Raw genomic sequence first — 21,302 nt, forward strand, 5'->3', positions numbered from 1 at the left:
GCTGAAGCTGTAGTATTCAGTGGTCATGAAGACTTTTGTTGTCCTGCTTAAAATGTTTTTCCTCTGAGATTAGAGCTTAGAGAGATTAGATTAGAGATTACAGAGATTTACACTTGGGGAGTTTAGGATGCTGAACCTAATCTGTCTGGAAAAAATCTATTTTCTAAGCCAAAATGACCACATGCCAACATTTGATTTAGAGATGAGATGAAATGCAGTTTATGTTGCTCTGCCTTTTTTTATAGTCGACTGGATTTCTGTTGACTGTTTCTTAGAAAACATTAAGCCTACTTCACCACAGAACTCTGCATGCAGGTATGCTTTAGAAATTCAGGTATGTAGACGATTAGAGGTGCATCTTAAAAAAAAATTTCATCATTAAAAAAAAAAAAAGTTACTTCATTTCAATAATTCAGTTCAAAATGTGAAACTCATTATATAGAAGTATTGCACACAGAGTGATCTATTTTAAGTGTTTATTTCTTTTATTGTTGTTGATTATTGCAGATTTCATTTTTCAGTAGAACTGAAAACTGATTTTAGGGTTATAAACGCTTAAAATAGATCACTCTGTGTGTAATACATCTATATAATATATGAGTTACACATTTTTAACTGAATTACTGAAATTAAGTAACTTTTCAAGGATATCTATTATTATTATTATTATTATTATTATTATTATTATTATTATTATTTATTTATTATTAATTACTTGAGATGCACCTGTAATTACAGGTGTGGTCTGATTGGACACTGGGTCTTACAACAAGAAATAAGAGGGCGTAAAAATGCTTATCTATTACCATATTAAAAAACTCTTGAATGCAATTTTTGGTTAGTGCACCTCTTAGTGAAAGATAGATGACTGCTAGAAATGCTTCTATGATGCTCTCAAGTTTGCCAAGTTGAGAGACTATGAAAGGAGGAGAAGCATCATTTGGATCATCATTAGAATTCAATGGTTGCTTCCATTGAATTGCCCACCATCATCTAGACCATTCATCAACTAGTCACCATTGCCTTTATGTAACATTGCAGTGATGTTTGTTAACGACAAACCTGGACTGAAAACATATCGTCCATAGTGGTCAATCCTTAATCATGGTTCTGTTTGTAATCAGACAATTGTTGAGTTTGAGTTTAGAGTCTCGTAATAAGAACTTCAATCCTGCCTTTGAGGTGGACTGAAGAGTTCACACTGTAAACTGCAGGTGTGATTGATAATCTGAGGAGCATCTCATACAGTGGCAGTCAGTCACCCCTAGTAGTATATGAGGAATCCAGCATTTATGGAGCGGCTGGGACTCTGCAGCTTCACCGTCAACCTACGAGTGTAGAGCTACAGGATCTACAGGTCCAGCTGTAGCAACATCTGTGGGTAAATGTGCTGCAGGATCCATACAGAACCTGTAGAACCTCTAAACCCGACCATCTCAATCTCATCTTATATCCAGCATAGAGGAACCAACAGGATCTAAACTTGAGCCTCCATTCAGTTAAGTTTGTCTATGGAACACCACCAGCAAAGTACAATTGAGATAGGTAGGTGTATGTTTAAAACAGTTATATTTACACTAGTTAAAAGTAAAAATCCATGCAGGATTTTAACTTTCTGGACCTGGACTACCCACCTCTATGTGTAAGTAACTAGAAGTTTAAATAGGATCTCCGGTGGATTTGGTGTTTTACAGAGACTCTAAGACTAGGTCAGTAGCTGAACTGCACTTAGCAGGGCATTATTACACATGTTGTAAAGTAACATATAACATTGTAAAGACTGTTATTAGTGTAAAAATGTTTTTTTTTAACAATTCTAACTGCTGTCAATCTCGCTGCCTCGCAGTGCTGTTAGCCAATCAAAGCTGCCATGTTTCCATGTATGAATATTCATTAGCAAGAGCCAAAGTCCTATCATTTCTCCCCGTCCTTCACCCACTCCTCCACCAGACTAAAGCAGCATTATACCGGATCACCGGAACACTTTTTTTTCCCCACAAAAAACAGTTCACATAGCATTCATTTATAATAGAGACCACAACTAGACATTAAAGAATTAAAATGAATAAAAAACTATGATAAGAGATCTATAAACAGTTTTATCCCAAAAACTTGAACCTTTTTTCGCTCTAATATTCCATTGATGATCTTATTGAAGCATTAAGCTGTATTTCCAATGTTTTACATCTTCTCTGGACCTTCTGTTCAGCTCTAACCACACCCCTAAAAGCCCAGTATTGACTTGCTGGTTGTTTATTGTGTGGAGATCTCGTTAGATCAGCTCTCCCTGGGCGATAAGGACATTTGGCGCTGTGTTTACTCTACCTTACATGTGCCATATCTGCAGACGGGCTGAAAGATCCCGCTGGCCAGCTGCCACCAAGCCTCAACCCACGCCAGCTCCAATTCCTGTAGACCACTGTTTACTCTTTCTTCTGCTGTCGTTTTTCCGGCTGTAGATCTGCGTGTGTATCTGCGGCATCAAGTTGGATTTTCCTGCCACCTGATGCAACAAAACAGAAAAGAGATTTTATCAATAAATGGATTAGAAATCAACAAATTACACGTCATTTGGCCATGCTCTGCCTCTTAGGATTCTTTCATAGTGGGGTCATAAAAAGTGAAAAGATAAGCGAGCCGTCAACCACTCAGCACAGTGTATGCCAGTGTGTCTTTGCAATTATAACGACGGGAAAAGCACACCTTGTACACTTCGAAACGAAAGATTCTCTTAATTAATCATGGGTGTGGTTAATTTTGGGCATAACGTGAAATAAACCAATCAGAGTGTCTCTTGCTCTTCATTCCCTTTAAAAATTAGGTAAGCTTTGACTGCTTTGGTGCATTGCTATTTTAACGGTGCAGCTACCTGGACATGTTCAACAAACTCTTCTCAGCAGAGGAAACTGAGCTGCTGGTTCACAGCATTCTGTTTATTGTTGATGTAAAAGTTGGGTTTATGTTGCCAAGATAGCGATGAATGTCTGACTGTTGGCATCTATCTAGGTTGTATTCAGTCAGTGGAGCTCCTGTGTTTTCTGTTACCAAGAGAAACAAGCAAAACTCCAGAAATGTACTTGAACACACCTCATTTCCAGAACACCACGCCCATCAGTGTAGATATATTCAGAAGCTCTGCTGCTGTTTAAACCAGACAGGAGAAAGGAGTGGAAATAGACTGTTGGTGGGGTGTAAGATAGCAATAAGCATCACAACGCACCTTAGATAGTGCCCTAATATGAACATCGTTGCCTTCCAATGAAAATCCAATCCAATGAAGCTCAATTTTTGTTAATTTTTATTTTACAGCATAATTTAAACACTTTCACTTACACTATCTTGCATCTTCTTAATTAATGGACAAAAAATTAGAAATTATCCAAAATTACCTAAAATGAACTCTTTCCTCTTGCCTTTATCTCTCTCCTGTAAAGTTGCTGTTTTTGAAGACACATATTTTTGGTAACACTTCACAAGGTTATTTTTGTTAATGACAGAATGTCTTAACTAATCATTAATTAAAACTAATTAATTAAACTAATTAATAAATTATTAGTTAAGACATTATTTATCATCAAACTTAATGTGTTTACCACATTGTTCAGTAATACAATTTAGCAATGTTTAACAATGTATCAACTAGTGTTAATTAATAATAAGTTAAGACAATAATTAACCATTATATAATGATTATTAGTTGATTATTATTTTTATTGCTATTTTAATTTAGTATTCTGTTTATTGTTGATGTAAAAGTTGGGTTTGTGCTGCTGTGTGTTCATACCTTGCCAAGATGGCAATGAACACCTGACTGTTGTCTGTTGTCAGCACCTGTGTTTTCCGCCGTTAAAATAGCAATATGCCAGAAATTTACCTGAACAGTGTATAAATATACTGTAGCAATGAGCATCGTGACGCACCTTGCACAAGGTGTACCATATGTCCCACAAGGTCCTATATGATCCGTAAAGCTGAAACAATAGTGGATAATGGGCATAGAAACAAGGAGGTGGTCATAATGGTGTTTTTGTGTGTTCCCAGGGGATTTAGGAACAGTAATTTACATTTTATTGTGGATCTCACCGTTGAAATAAACCTTACATAAGGGCATTAAAACATAGCTTTATGCATATGTTCCAGAGCCACACGGTTTGTCCTCTTTTCTGCAGGTAAGAGAGGTCAGATCAGCTGAAATAATTCAGTGTTTAGCGAATAGTAATGAATGTAGCTGCAGGAAACTGAACTCTCAATACGCTCCCAGTCGCTAAACCTCGCTGAGTAACAGAATGAGTAATAAAATGACTCAAAAATAACAAACACACACAATAATACACACTAATACACACACACATGACATCGGCCTCCTGAGAGAGGTGTGTTTATACCTCACTTTTCCCCAGGTGGGAGCCCGGGCACTTAACCTGCGAGACGTAATCTCATGCATTATGAAGGATGTGAACACGTGTAGGTGAGGGTTCTGTATATATTTACACTTTTAACCCCGTAGAGCACACAGGATGTAGCTTCCTGCATAGCAAGTTAAAGCTCTGTTACTCATTTCTCTGTTTATCTCTCTCTTACACTTTCTTTCTTTCTAAATCTCTATCTATAGGCTCTATCTTACAACCTGCACAAGGTTGCTCATTGCTCATTGCTATCTTCAGCCCCACCAACAGTCTATTTTCACAACTTCCGGCTGCCTCGGTTAAATAGCGTTTTTTCGACTCTGAATCTAATAACTCATATTTAACTATTCGAAACATGTACTGATTAAACTCAACCAGCTTTATCTAATTACCTAATTCATGTTTAAGAGCAAGTTCACCAATTCCTTCAATTTTCTCTCAAGAAAGTTTTTATTTTAAAGAAATGGTTATAGACTGCATGTTCAAATAATTGGGATTTATGACAGAAAATCACAATATATGCATACACATTGTATTTTTTTAAAAGATGCGAAGCTATTTATGTATTTTTAAGAAGACCCAAACCTAAAATTTATTACATTTATTATCATGCAATGTATTTAAGTTGAGTAAATGATGAACCAAACAGAATTGGAAAAAAATGGTTTACATTGACTAATGTTCACATTAATAAATCAATAAACCAGGGGACAATACTCACTCCTGTTACTGGAACTCACTCCTCTTACTCTATATGTTTTGAGTAACAGAACTGAAAGTAACAGGAATTAGTTTTTAGCATATAATTAGCAAAACAGGAAAATAGGTAAGTGGCGGCTATGCTAATAGCATGAGGACACTGAGCACATTCTAGTGATTTTCCCAAACTTTGTATTTTAAAAATAAACCAATAAGATGTAAGAATGAATTTAGGTAACAGGACTGAGTGTTAAGCTCCTCAGTCAGAGTTACAATAAGATCAAATCTAAAGATCTACAAACTAATGAGGGAACTTAATTCTGATCTTCCCATGATCCCAAGAACCAGATGATGTCACTTCGTGTTGTAGAATGTTCCAGATGTTTCAGATTTAGGGGTAATGTGTAACAGTAACAAGACTGAGTGAAACCCAGGGACACAACTAAAATGTATATTTTTACTTGCATATTATGGCTTTATTAGGAAAAGAAATGCTAGTAGCCAATCGGGTTAGAATGTCGCTTCATTGCATCATAATTCATTTGCACTTTCCAGTGTGGAGGCCAGGTAGCTGCACTGTTAAAATAGCAATCTGCCAAAGTCAGAGCTCACCTGGCTCTTAAAGGTAACTAAACTCCCTGATTTTAGCTGACTCCACCCTTAGCTCAATTTTGAAAAAGTAAAAAAAAATGGGAGGAGTAGTTTGGGAGGGGCACTGGGTGATGTATGGGTTTAGGGGCGGGGCAGGAGCAGTGCGCCTCTGATAGTGGTGAGATGCAGCTGGTTGGACGTCAGCAGGGGGGCGGGATTATTTATTAACAGATTTGCATATTGTGAGTGACCTCGCCAATCGAACAATTGAACCTGAGAGGCAGAAATTACCACAATAAAAATTATTTTTTTTAAAGATCAGTAAAAGTTGTACAAATTTTAAGCAGGACTGGTATGTTTTATTACTTCAAATTAACACATTTCAGCTATTCATAAAAAAAAAATATGATTTAGCGTTTAGTGCTCTTAAAAGGTAGTTTAGTTTATTTCACATTACGCCCAAAAGACATTAATAATTAATAAAAAGAATTAGTACGTGCCTTTTGCTTTGCGCTTCGAGTCGCGCAACATGTACTTTTCCCACCGTTACGATAGCAAAGACACATGCTAAATCAAGCTGCACTGTGCCTATTGTAGTATATTAATAAAATAGGGCCAGTAGTACAGTAAGGCTGTGCCTCTTCACATCATTTTTAATCCATAGCAACTTCACTCTTCCTGCTTTTAAACAGGAGAGGAAACATCCTCTCTACTCCTATCAGAATTACACTTTTACCTGCTCTGCTTTTCCATTAGCCAGACTAAAAAAGAGAAAATCACCACGTCAGGTAAATGTGTCTTTTAACACATCAAAGAGCCGGAGAGACATCACTTTAATCATTTTACATCCTCTTCATCACGTATGGAAAAGGGGGGCTTATGTAACCTGGTGAAACATCTCAGCAGCAGGGCTGACAGAAAAACGCAAGTTAAACACAGATAAAATAAAGATTTATGAATTATTGCACATGGAAGTAACATGTTTTTGATTGACAGGTGTGTTTTAGGATGTTTTCTAAATTAATTCAGTTCTAAAACTTTTATAAACTTCATGTAACCATTAAAAAATCTCAATTTCATATCTTATTAAACTTTAATTAGGCTATTTCATTTCCAGTGGGTTGCTGTGGTGTTGCTATGGTTTCACAGATGGTTGCCAAGGTATTGCTATGATGCTGCTTCTTGATACAGTGCTGTTAATTGGTTCCTATGGTGTTGCTAAGAGAGGGTTGCTGTGCTATTCTATGTGATTGATGTGATGTTGGTAAGAGGGTTGCTTTGGTTTTCCAGGTGATTACTGAGGTGTTGCTATGGTTTCACAAATGGTCCCCAAAGCATTGCTATGATGCAGTTTCTTGACTGATTTAATGCTAATTGGTTCCTATGGTGTTGCTAAGAGGGTTGCTGTGATATTCTAGGTGGTTGCTGTGGTGTTGCTACACGATTGTTTCAGTATTCCATGTGGTTGCTGTAGCGTTACTACATAGTTGCTTTGGTATTTCAGATGATTTCTGTGGTGTGGCTAAATGGTTGCTTTGGCATTCCAGGTGGTTGCTGTGGTGTTGCTACATTATTGTTTTGGTATTCCAGATGGTTGCTGTGATGTTGCTACAGTACATGGTTACTTACAGTATGTATTCCAGGTGGTTGCTGTGGTGTTGCTACATGGTTACTTCTGTATTCCAGGTGGTTGCTGTGTTGTTGCTACTTTGTTGCTTCGGAATTCCATGTGGTTGCTATGGTGTTGCTGTGGCATTCCAGGATGTTGCTGTGCTTTTGCTCTATGGTTGCTTTAGTATTTCAGGTGGTTGCTTGCTGTTGCTACATAGTCGCTGTGGGAATCTCAGGTTGTCGCTGTGGTGTTGCTATATGGTTGCTTTGGTATTTCAGGTTGTTGCCACATGATTGTTTCAGTATTCCAGGTGGTTGGTGTGTTATCCCACATGGTTGCTTTCATATTCCAGAAGGTTGCTGTGGTGCTGCTACCCGATTCCTTCGGTATTCCAGGTGATTGCTGTCGAGTCACTACATGGCTTCTGTGGAATCTCAGGTGGTTGCTGTGGTGTTGCTACATGATTGTTTCAGTATTCCAGGTGGTTGCTGTGGTGTTGCTACATGATTGTTTCAGTATTCCAGGTGGTTGCTGTGGTGTTGCCACATGATTGTTTCAGTATTCCAGGTGGTTGCTGTGGTGTTGCTACATGATTGTTTCAGTATTCCAGGTGGTTGCTGTGGGGTTGCTACATGATTGTTTCAGTATTCCAGGTGGTTGCTGTGGTGTTGCCACATAATTGTTTCAGTATTCCAGGTGGTTGCTGTGGGGTTGCTACATGATTATTTCAGTATTCCAAGTGGTTGATGTGGTGTTGCTATATGATTATTTCAGTATTCCAAGTGGTTGATGTGGTGTTGTTATTGGGTGATTTTGATGTTCACATTTCGAGGTGTTCTCCTTATTCGTACTGTTTAAAATTCGCCTTTAAAACTGTTGACTGTTGATTACAATGTAATTTAAACTATTAAATGTAGCATTACTCTTCCTTTCTTTCTCTCTCTCTCTCTTTGCAGAGGAGGTGTACATGGCTGGTATGCACTATGAGACATGAATTATATCAGTTTGAGTGACAGGCGTGGGTCCAGGGGGTTGTGATTGATTGATATTCATACATAAATCTATATAATTTATACACAGCGCTCCGCTGTACAGCGGCCGCTCGGCCCATATGATTCCAAAATCAATATGCAATGAAATCTGAACCGAAATCAAACTGAGACGTACCGACATGATGTCCTCCCTGCTGAGCCTGAGATTTAAACAGCCTGGAGAGGAACAGCACTCGGCCTGAAACCTACAACTAAAATAATAATAATAATAATAATAATAATAATAATAATAATAATAATAATATTTGAAAGGTATATTTGATGTATGGTTGCACAGCTCAAGTGATTCTTACTTGCAGACTTGCTATTAAAACAATGAGGTAAAACTCCAATAGTTTTTTTTTTTTTTGCTAGAGGGTTGCTGTGGTGTTGCTACATACAGTTGTTCTACCATTACGAATACTGAAGCAAACATGTTATTTGAAATATTTAATGTTGCACAAAATTCCTGTATATTATAAATAGGTTATCTAGATAACGTTTTTAGCATAGTAGATAGATAGATAGATAGATAGATAGATAGATAGATAGATAGATAGATAGATAGATAGATAGATAGATAGATAGATAGATAGATAGATAGATAGATAGATAGATAGATACTTTATTGATCCCGAAGGAAATTTAGCAGCCAGTAGCAGTTACACAACACAGTAGAAACAAACAAACAATAAGTGTAGTAAGACTCTAAAACTATAAAATAAAAATTCTAAACCTGATATATACATAAATCTATAAATACAAAACGCTATACAAAGTGTGGAAGTAAGTAGTCGTAGATATGAAGTAGTGCAGTAAAATAATAATTTAAGTATAGGAGATAGCGGGTATCAGCAGATATGATGATATTAAACATAAACCTGTGCAGGTGTTGTATTTAAGTTAGGTGCGTAGTGTAGTGGCCGGGGGTGCAAAAGTACAGGATGTACATAGTGGTTGCTGTGGTGTTGCTTGAAGATTGCTCACTGGTTCACTGGTTGCCAAGAGGTTGATCTGCTGTTGCTGTGGTATCATAGGTGCTTGCTTTAGTGTTGCTTCAATGCTGTTTGTTGTTTTGTTGCTACACAGTTAATGTAGTTTTCCAAGTGGTTGCTGTGGCATTGCCTGATAGAGTGTTTCTAGATAGTTGCTATGGTGTTGCTACATACAGTAGTTTTGCTATTTTAAGTGGTTGCTGTGGTGTTGCCTGAGGATTGATAGGCTTGTGTTCCCTGGTTGCCAGAAGGTTGGTCTGGTATTTCTGTGGTATCATATGTATATCATAGCCATCGTTGCTTTGATGCTGTTTGCTAATTAGTTGCTTCATAGTTGATGTTGTATTACAAGTGGTTGCTGTGGCATTGCTTAGGGACTGAGTAAAATTAAAAGTTAAATGGTTGCTGGGGTGACTCTGGTCTTGCTATGGGATCGGTATGATGCTGTTTGATAACTGATAAAGTGTTGCGAGGTGGTTGCTATGGTGCTGATACATAGTGGATGCAGCATTACAAGTGGTTGCTGTGGCATTGCTTAGGGACTAAAAAACATGTTAAACGGTTGCCAGGGGGTGGCTGTGGTGTTGCTTTGGTATCATACAGCAGATGGATGTTGTGGTGTTGCTGTGATTCTGCTTAGTGACTGCTGACAAAAAAGTTGCTATGGTATCATAAGGTAGATGGTTGCAACTTTGTTGCTTTGATGATGCATTTAGCTATTTTTCATGTTTTGCTAAATGTTTAATAGTTTTTTAGTTTTATTACCGTGCATTGGACGCCTATGTGTAATATTTTAAATTCCAAATAAATTGGCCTATTTTATTTCATAAACTATCCCTAAACAGTAAAAACACATATTTAAAAAAAGTGTTTTAAAAATAGCTGTTACTCAATGGATCTATTTTTAAACTAATATGTTCTATCAGTTTAAGTTACTGTTACTAAGAAACTGTATGTACACAGCAAAAAGGCAAGTGTTAAATTAACTCCCACAGAGTTGATTTTAACTCTTTTTCTGGGTTTATATAGCTTCACACTCTTTGGAGTTAAATCAACACTTTCAAAATAGTTAAATATTTAACACCTAGCCAGAGTTCCTTTTTAACTCACATTTGTATTTCTTTAACTTCCTAAATTGTTACACCAACACTGGAAAGAGTTTAAATATATATAAATGAGAAGAAGATTAGTCAATTAATATGACTTTTTATGATTTAATTATTATTCAGGGCAGGTTAGCGTGTAATTTTTTCCATTGTATTTTTTAGTGCATTACCAACAATTTATCAGACTTTACTGTACAAAGGATGGTAACTTGCTCTTATAGCCTACAATATATTGGCTAGACAAACAACCATTAAACAAAATATAACCAATAATACCCAATGGAAGGAGCCTTGGTGGGCAAGATTTCACACTGATGGTAAGTTAGGATCTGGGGGACACACCCATTATGCAAATAACGTGTTTAACTGGGCGGAGTTTAATTAAATCTCTGTGGAGTTGGCCAGTATTTATTGGGTTTAGTGGGATTAACACTGAAATATTCAACTCTGTCAAATAACTCCAACACCGAACACCATTTAACACTGAAAGAGTTAAAATTACACTTTGAGAGTGAAAATCAACTCTCCGCTGTTTAACTCTGAAATTTCAACTCTCCTGTTTTTGCTGTGTAGAAACAAAACATTTAAAAATAAAGAAAATACATGACGAGCCTGAAGGGGTTAAGTTCTATGGTTAAGTTACTAATTTGAGGATGAATGTTATATTTTTGGACAGTGACGGTGCGCTGCTGTCTCTCTCTCTGTTGTTCAGGCATCAGTAGATTTATTGATCAGGCAGAGAGCAGGAGATAAGGCCGTTCTCTGGACGGGTGATTAATACGTTACAGTAGCTGGAGTCAGTGGAGCTTAGAGCCGCATCATCGCTCTGCATTCAGTCCGTTAAGATGAAAATATAACTATGGATTATCCAGGCTATTCATTTCAGCTCGGCCTCGCGGTGCATGAAGCAAAACAATGCAGGGTGACATATTGGCGCCGCAGCCTGGAGCCGATGTGTTCATTTAGCGCCAGCGAGGAGCCGAGCCATCATTTCCGTCTGACTCTGGATGAATTGAAACATCTCTGTAAAGCAGCTCTACGCCGGGATGAGGAAATCTCCTGACTGGCAGGAATCGACTCAGCGATGCTGGAATAAAGGAAGAGTGTTGATGTATTAATTTGGAGAGAAAATACCTCTGTTTTTAATGAGTATCAAATAGAGAAACGTCGTTTTCTGTTACCTGCAGAATACTGAATTTTTTGCACCATATGGCACACCAGATTATAAGACGCACTATGAATAAAAGTCTATTTTCTGATCTGTTATAAGGCGCATTATTTTTAAAGTCAAGCGCTGGATGTTAATCTACACAGATTTCTCTTCTAAAAAACTGTGTATTTGTGTGTTTAAAGCACTAGATTTCCAGATTTCCACTAAGGCTGGGTGCAGCAGCATTAGTATTAATGACACCCAACAGCATTAAACTGAGGAACCCTGAGTGTACCGGCAAGCCAGGGTAATATTAGCTAGCAATTCGTCCCACGTTGCTTGTTTTAACATGGTAAACACGCAGATTACAATCCGATATACTCACTTCTGAGTGGCGAAAGAGCTAACTTTTTTAGTGCGGTTAGCGGGTAATGCTAATGCTGCTCCAGCAGTGCTAGCTGGGGGTAACAGCAGGTGACAGTCCAATATACTCACTTCTGAATGGCTGAAGAGATAACTTGCGCTTAGCGTAGTTAGCGGCTAATGCTAATGCTAATACTGCGCTCTGTCAGATCAATAAATCTACTGATGCTTGAACAACAGAGTGCTGAGAGTATTGAGAAAACAGAGGCATACCGTCAAACGAATGCTGAATGTTAATCTACACAGATTTCTCTCCTGTAAACTGTTTATTTGGGTGAGTAAAGCACTTCTGTTTATTTACAGTAAGCTTAGATTTACAGATTTACACTAAGGCTAGGTGCAGCAGCATTAGCATTAGTGTCTAACAGTAAACATCGCTTGACAGTGCTACAGCGAGGAACCCTGAGTGTTCTGAAGAGCCATGGTGATATAAGCTAGCGGTTTGTCCCCTGTAGCTTGTTTTAACACAGTAAACATGCAGACTACAGTCAGATATACTTGCTTCTGAGAGGCGAAAGAGCTAACTAGCGCTTAGCATGGTTAGCTGGCAATGCCAATCATACTCCAGCAGTGATACCTGGGATTAGAAGCAAGCTATACTTGCCTCTGCATGGCAAGAGAGGTAACTAGCGCTTAGTGCCATCAGCGGCTAATGCTAATGCTGCTCCATCAGTGTTAGCTGGGGTTAGCAGCAGGCTACAGTACAATATACTCACCTCTGAACGGCAAAAGATCTAACTAGAGCTTGGTACAGTTAGTGGGTAATGCTAATGCTGCTCCAGCAGTGCTAGCCACGGTTAGAAGCAAGCTACAGTTCAGTTTGGTGGTTTGATGGTTTGTGATCATCCATCTTCCTCTTGATTATATTCCAGAGGTTTTTAATTTGGTAAAATCAAAGAAACTCATCATTTTTAAGTGCTCTCTTATTTTTTTTTCCAATGTATATCGATGTATAATAAAACAAATGAATTATTATAAATTATTAAAAGAAAGTTTATAGAAAAATGTCTTTAGATGCTTTTTGAAACTGTTTAATACAGATTTAGCACAGTTTAAGTAGCTTCTTTCTTTTTTTTCTAATGGGTTGCCAGACAAAGCCTTTAGACCTCCGAATACTCTAAATATTTTCACCCTCAAGGATAGACAGATCACACTGACCCAACACACACCATCATACTCAGCCGTTCACTGGCTGTGGCCTCCCTGTATCCCAGATAGCAAATTAGTCATGGCCCAGTTCTGGCCACACTCCCATTTTCGTCTGGCCCACATAAAGCCGTGAAATAACAGTGATGGCTTTCACCAAACCAGGGGGCTGGACCTCAGATACAGATACACAGTTTAAATGCAGTGATAAGGATTAAACTGGTCTAGTTTAGGCGCAAAATTTTTGGACACTTTAACATGTCCATAAATTACCTGTACATTCCTTACCTGGACATCATTTATCTCATATATCTCTAGAAAACTCTAGAATCTTAATACAAGCTAGACAGACGTCAACATTCAGGTGTCAGTTAATTGCTATCTTGGCAACACAGGCGCAGCATTTCACAAACCCAACTTTTAGATCAACAATAAAGAGGATACTAAATAAAATAACATTGCTGCACCATTAAAATAGCAATCTGCAAGTAAGTGTGCACCTCTTAAAGCTGTCATTTCATCATTGCACCATTTTTTTTTATTTTAAAATGTCTAGTTGTGTCCCTAGTATGAATAAATGCTATGTGAGCCATTTTTTATTTGAGAAAAACCTTAAGAAAGACAGGATTTTGGCTCTTGCATGTATGAATATTCATACATGCAAACATATCGCCTCTGATTGGCTAATAGCAATGCAGCAGAGAACAGTCAATTTTGCAGCTCTAAAACTCAAAGGATAAAATGTTTTCAGAGATACAGCCCTATATTTCGCTATTTACGATAGCGAAGACACACTGACACGCCCTAAATCAAGCTGTACGGTGCACTGTGTTTGAGGTCTCGCCTTTAGAACGCTAAAATAGGGCACGTTTTGTTCTAAAATGCTAAAACTAAAAATGATGTTCTCTTCTCTTCAGTCTGGTTCTTTTGCTTTAGTTTATTCTGAACTTCAGAACTGTGGACCAATAATGTCAGGAGTTCAGACTTAATACTCAGAACAGAGGGAAATTCAAAGGACATGTAATTCATTATGTAACAGTATAAAATACATTATTCAGTTAGATTTATTCAGAGAGATTCATATGAAGAATTAATGATAAACAAACAAGCGTGTCAACATAATTGCGTTTGTTTTAGTCATGATATATTTCTCCTTCTTTAGCTTTTTAAAACAGGGTTGGTGCATGTGTGCGGAGATAATAAGAGTGGTTAGGTTTATTACATGATGTTCATGATTTATTTAACTTCATTAAAACACTCAAAAAACATAATTTATAATACCACACAGAGAAAAAGACAAAAAACACCAATATTAAGTTTACAAACTTCATATTGAGCTTATATTGTGATTCTTGTATTTTAACCAATATATTAAAGGACTTACTCCATCATTTTTCATTCATTTTAAAATGTCTAGTTGTGTCTCTAGTATGAATGAATGTCATGTGAGCTGTTTTTTTTTGTGAAAAAAAGAAAAAAAAATTGCTCCGGTGATCCAGTATAACGCTGCTTTAGTCTGGTAGAGAAGTGGGCAGGGAGAAACGATAGGATTTTGGCTCTTGCTTATGAATATTCATACATGCAAACATATCGCATGCGAGACAAACAACAGTTAGAAACGCTTTAAAATAAAGAAATTTTTACACTAAAAAACAGTCTTTACATTGTCATATGTTACTTTACAACATGTGTAATAATGCCCTGCTAAGTGCAGTTCAGCCACTGACCTAGTCTTAGAGTCTCTCAGAGTAAAACACCAAATCCACCGGAGATCCTATTTAAACCTATAGATACACACAGAGGTGGGTAGAGTCCAGGTCCAGAAAGTAAAAGCCCTGGGGTGGATTTTTACTTTTAACTAGTGTAAACAGAACTGTTCTCTAAACACCTATCTATCTCAGTTGTACTTGGCTGGTGGTGTTTTTCCTCCATAGACTAATTCTAACCATTTGTTTCTTAGCTCTGAATTACTGGGTAAAGTATATAAACACTGATGTGTTATTCGCACAAATAACACAGGAATGAACTGCATGCTGTTCCTAGCGCTGTTAGGCATCGCCACCCAGCTTCAGCTCTGCTCTGTCTGTGGGCGGTCCCGAGCCAAGGTGGGCGGGGCCATGAATACTAATTGACGAGTTGATGTAGACACGGTGCTTTTCCTGATCGACTCGTTTTTCTGAATATTTTCTTTTACTAGCTGCTGCAGAAAAATAAGGAAGAGTTTCATCATGTGAAGCATCATAAACAACTCAGAGACCCACTGTATTTCACAAACAACAAGAACAAGGATTTTAGTAAAAGGAGACTTTTAAACAAAACTAACTTCTATGTTTAGAAATAAAAGATTGATTAGGTTAGCTTGATTGTAATATATATATATATATATATATATATATATATATATATATATATATATATATATATATATATATATATATATATGATTCTGTTTTCTTTTGGAATCTCCTGGATGAGTTCTTCATGCCCTTTTGGAGTAATTTTGTTTGGTCGGCCGGTCACTCCTGGGAAGGTTCACCAGTGTTCCATGTTTTTTCTCCATTAGTGAATAATAGTGAATCACTGTGGTTCTCTGGAGCCTCAAAGCTTTAGAAATAAATGATTTTATAACCTTTTCCAGACTGATAGATGATCAATAACTTATATATAACTCAGATGGGGGTATAATAATAATAATAATGTGCTGCTTTTTCAGATCTTTTATCTGCTTCATGTTGTCAGACAGATTCTATTTAAGTGATTATTATTTTTTTCCATTTATTCTTTACATACATTAGCTTTTTGCTGAAGTGTTGTACATATGTAGACAGTAATGGTATACAGATTTTATTCTCTGTATTGAAGACAGATGTCAGATAAAGGAAAGCAGGCTCTGGAAGAGCATCAATCGAGCATCCAGCCGCATGTCGAGAGGAAATTTAGATAGCAGGATATGACGGCGCTGAAGATGAAGCGAGAGTGATGAGCCCTGTGTTTCCATTCGCCGTGCTGGAGAAGGTTATTACCTGGACCTCCTGACCGAGACGTGCAGGAGAAAGATACACGCTTTATTTAACAGTTCAATCAGGACCAGACTTAGAGTTTAATGGAGCAGAAATACGAAAAGTCAATGCCCAATCTGACCCCGGGGCCATACATCCTCATACACGGCTGATCTTTCTCCAGAGCAGTCGCTTTACCTCGTAGACACGGGGCGACAGGGCACGTTTAGGCCACGCCCACTGAATATATCTACACTGGAGTTTTGCTTGTTTATCTTGGTAACAGAAAACACAGGAGCTCCACTGACTGAATACAACCTAGACAGACGCCAACAGGTAACACAGGCGCTGTGCCGAGCCGAGCGTACACCCCCACTTATTGCACACACATGAACACACAGCAGCACAAACCCAACTTTTACATCAACAATAAACAGAATAGTAAATAAAATAACATTGCTGTTCCCGTAAATGAGCTGCTGGAGCTCCTTCACAGCGTCAACCAGCAGCTCAGTTTCCTCTGCTGAGAAGAGTTTGTTGGACACGTCCAGGTAGCTGCACCGTTAAAATAGCAATCCACCAAAGACAGAGCTCACCTGATCTACTCTTAAAGAGAATGATGAGCAAGAGACACTCTGATTGGTTTATTATTTCACGTTACACCCAAAATAAACCACACCCATGATTAAATAAGAAAATTAGTGCATGCCTTTTAAACCTAAAGTGTACTTTTCCCACTGTTGCGATAGCGAAGACACACTGACACGCCCTAAACTAACAAAAAAAAAAACAAAAAAAAAGTGTTAAGCAAACCAGAATATGCACATTTATCTCTGCTGGATTTTCTCAGTCAGTTTTATGAGGTAGAGTCACCTGGAATTCAGGCTTTCAGTTAACAGCTGTGCTGAACTCATCAAGAGTTAATTACTTGAATTTCTTGTCTCTTAATAAAGTGTTTGAGAGCATCAGTTAAAGTAAAGTAGTGAAGAGGTAGAGTTACAGGTATACAGTGAATAGTGAATATTTGAGTAATGTTCGAATCCAGATTATGAGACTATTCAACTAAATATAGAAAAAAATGACTTAGTCTTATCCGGATGGGATTAGTATCTCAGGGGACATCTGTAAAAAACTATTTCACACTTCTACTCACTAGTGATAAAACTCTTGCAACCGGACTGCAACTGTAAAAACTATAGGACCAGTGAGTTTTTAGTCTTTTTAGGTCAGTCACATGACATCATTGCAGTGTTCAGTAGCTCCTCCATTTCCACTCGCTGTTGTGTTTTTTTAACGTGGATCTCCGTAGAAACCGTAGCACGCCCAAAGTGTAATTACGGTGCGAGGCACTGGACAAATATCTATTTTATTAAAGGCGAGGAGACGAAACTCAGAGATGTGCGTCCGGACGGGACTAAAATTACAGGAGGAGCACGGAGTTCAGAGAAAAACAGTAGATAATTCAGCCTGTAATTTTCTCAGAGGACGTCTGAGAAAAACACCTACATGATCGTTCTGGACGAGAATAAAATCACAGAGGATAAAAAACCCACATAAAAGAGATTTAAAAAATTAACCCAGGACCCCCTGAGAAACTAATCCCGTCCAGATAGGGCTTAAGAACTGATGAGAAGTTATGTGCAGACTGTTCATTATATCTTCTCCTTTCTTAATGCAGAACATAAAAATAAAAAGATAAATGTTGGTTTTGATATTTTATGTTAAAGCTGTTTAAAGACACAATGAGCCCCAGCATCCTGTTCATGCTCTGCCTTAATGATTTAACTTGTACCTGCTTGTGAAGTTTGCGAAGCTATTCTCCAGTTCTAATGGCTTTTTAGGAGAAAGAGTCCAATCGTATCCAATTATTCACGGCTGAAATTTGTGCGATGCTCCGGCGTCGGGCAGCGCTGAAGTGCCGGGCTTTTGGAGTGGCTATTAATTATTGATATGGGTTGAAATGTGCACCCGGCTCAGAGCCGGTGTATTGGTTTCTGTAGTCACCGTGTGCTAATATGACTGATACGCTTCACTGAGTGAATGGCTTTTTATTTTATTTTTTTGGAGGGAAAGCTTTAGAGGGTTTTTCGCTGCCCACTGTGCCGTATCACAACCACAATCCTCAGGGGGATGAAAACAACTGGCTTTTCCCACCATTTGTCTTCGGCTCAGAGCAGGACGAAGGCCAAACTCTGAAACGGACCTGCAGGAATGGGAATTACGCGGAATGAAGAAACGCTGTTCAGAGAGATACACCACATCTATATTTTAATGCTGACTGTACGAGAATTCTGTTCCCAAGATTGCTGTACAGATTAGATTAACGCTACTTTAAAATAAGATCTTTTCCATCATCTATTTGCATTCCTGGTGTTTCCTTTAGTTTACGCCACTCACTGTCAGTGTGTAGTTTTTCCCGTGGCTACCTTCTGTAAAAGTCTGGAAAAGGTTATAAAGTCATTTATTTCTAAAGCTTTGAGACTCCAGAGAACCACAGTGATTCACTATTATTCACTAATGGAGAAAAAACATGGAACACTGGTGAACCTTCCCAGGAGTGACCGGCCGACTGAACAAAATTACTCCAAAAGGGCATGAAGAACTCATCCAGGAGGTCCATAAAAAAGAACCCAGAACAACTTAAGAATTTAAAGAACTGCAGGATCTCACTCACCTCAGTTAAGATCAGTGTTAATTATTCAATAATAAGAAAGAGAGGTTTAGGGGTAAATACTGGATTGATTTTTATATATTTACTCAGGTTATCTTAGTTGGATATTGAAGTTTGAGTAACACTTTACATTAAGTGTTGACTAACTAACATGAATTAATGCATTATTTACCATGAATAAGGTAAGACAGGAGGTAATACATTAACAATGTTTAGGTAATGTTAATTAAACAGAGAACTACAGCACTAATTAATGTTATTTTCACGTTAACTAACAACGTTAGAAGTAAAGCATTTGAACAATAAGATGAACAATAAATAAATAAATACACTAATTCATTCATTAATAATGTTAATAACTAATGTTCGATAAACAAGCATTAACTACATTAGTTAATCTTCTTGTCATTTGCTTACACAGTATGCTGCAGATATGCATACAGTCATTGTTAAATATATATTGATTATATATTAGTTATAAATATATTTGGCTGTGATAACACTTATGCAGGGGTAGCCAGTTCCTTGTTTTATTTACTGATGTCAGTTCACTAATTTAATATTATATATTTTACATTTTGTACTTCTATTGGAAATACAGTACATCTCTACATGGATTAGAATCATTTTGAATTCACTTTACATCAGGTATATATTTATTTTACTGAAAATGTATTTGAGCTGTATAAGTGTTCAGTAATGTTTAACAGATGTTAGTTATGCTTAACAAAGGCATTAATGGTTAATTTATATTTACTATAATTTCTACATTCTACACTCTCGCATATATATGATGAAATGAAGCATAAACACCATCCTGACTAATATTTACTTAAATATAAATACATAACGAATACTGTATGTATAACTGCAGCACACAAGCAAACGACAAGAAGATTAGAAAAAGAATAACTAAAGCAGTTGTTACTTTTTTACCCATCATTGTTAAAGTATATGATAATAATACTAAATAATGATAAAAAATTACGTTAATTAATGCTGTAGCTCCGTGTTTAATAAACATTACCTAAACATTTTAATGTATTACCTAATTTATTACCTTGTTCATGGTAACTAATGCATTACTTCATGTACGAAAATGTAAGTCTGATAAAGAACCAAACCCTAATAAATCTGTTATATCTAAATATGTAAAAGCAGAACGTTGATGATATTTCACACCAGTGCAGCAGTGGTTTAGTCTGAACCAGAGACTCTAAAAAAAGATGGACGCCGTGTCGCTGTTCCCATTCATTTAATGAAAATGAAGCTAAAATCTTCCTCCATGTTGGCGATCCTCACACCCGAATCTGCGGAGTAGAGACCAGAGGAGGGAGAAAGACTGTGGAGAGACCGCCTACTCATTTAAATAACCCCGCCCCTGAGGGCTGCCTCGAGGTCACAGGCTGCAGAGCGGGGCGGAGCGGAGCTGACGGTCTGTTATTGGTCCCGCCCATAAGCAGCCCTTTTACAATAACCACACCTTTTTTGAATAGAGCTTAATAACGTTTTATAAACCGAATTCTGTGGGGATATAAAAATTTAACAATATAAGCAGAGGTTACACTAGCTGCTGCATTTAAATAATGGAGGTAGAATTACAGTTTATTACGTGATTGAAAGTTGTCAGTTTTGCCATTGAAACCTATGTGGATGGGTGGGGTTACACAGCTTTCTGCAGCTGAACAGCAGGGGGCGCCCGACCTGTGGTGGCTTCACTTTTGGAGACGATGCTCTGTACAGCTATACACAGAATATGGTCTGAACAGCTGGTGATCAGGTCTAAAAAAAAAAAAAATAAATAAAATAAAGAGTACAGTAGTGTGATTCAGGTCTTCACGCTTCCTCTGGAGGTGGTTGTCGAGGTATTACGGCGCTAAAGCTCGCGGTTCTGGTGCTGTTCTCTATACAGGGATGTGAAAGGAGTTCCTCAGGCCTGAGGAAGATACCGGGAGCTGGAACGCGGGATGTAAAAACGGAATGATAATTGCGTTTGATTGCAGAGGAAGGAGTAATTGTGTGTTTGAGCAGCTGCGCTTTCTCTTCAATCCCAATTACCGTGGCCTTCAGCGCCGAGCGCGCTCGTTCAGCGTTTGTTTTCCCAGCAGACGCCGGCGCAGCGCCCGCAAACAAACAGCCATTGTTCACCTCATTAGGGGCAACAGCAGAAGCAGCAGCAGGTACAAAACCCCAAAACACTTCAGCAGCGCCAACCCAGCATTCACACCGTGCCATCATAGAGATCATCATCAGCTACACTGATTCATTAGATACTGTAATCCTGTCTTACATACTGTAAAAGATCTCATTCCATCGTGTTTTTACATTCATTTTAATTCCATCTCTAGTTGTGTCCCTAGTATAAATCAATGCTATGTGAGCTGCTGGTTTTTGCGAGGAAAAAAAAAAGTGCTCCGGTGATCCAGTATAACACTGCTTTAGTCCGGTGAAGGAGTGTGCACAGAGAAACGAT

General features: G+C 37.8%; 1 protein-coding gene across 1 annotated transcript in view; it reads right to left on the reverse strand.

Moving 5' to 3' along the window:
* Positions 1-16,309: 16,309 nt before the first annotated feature.
* LOC107196871 (uncharacterized protein C14orf132) overlaps positions 16,310-21,302 on the reverse strand; it is an 893,178-nt gene continuing 888,185 nt past the window's right edge. The window contains 1 exon segment of the mRNA XM_015600737.3: positions 16,310-16,754. The gene's annotated coding sequence lies outside the window, so the exon portion shown is untranslated.

The sequence above is a fragment of the Astyanax mexicanus genome, chromosome 9 (genome assembly GCF_023375975.1).
Source record: "Astyanax mexicanus isolate ESR-SI-001 chromosome 9, AstMex3_surface, whole genome shotgun sequence".
NCBI lineage: Eukaryota > Metazoa > Chordata > Actinopteri > Characiformes > Acestrorhamphidae > Astyanax > Astyanax mexicanus.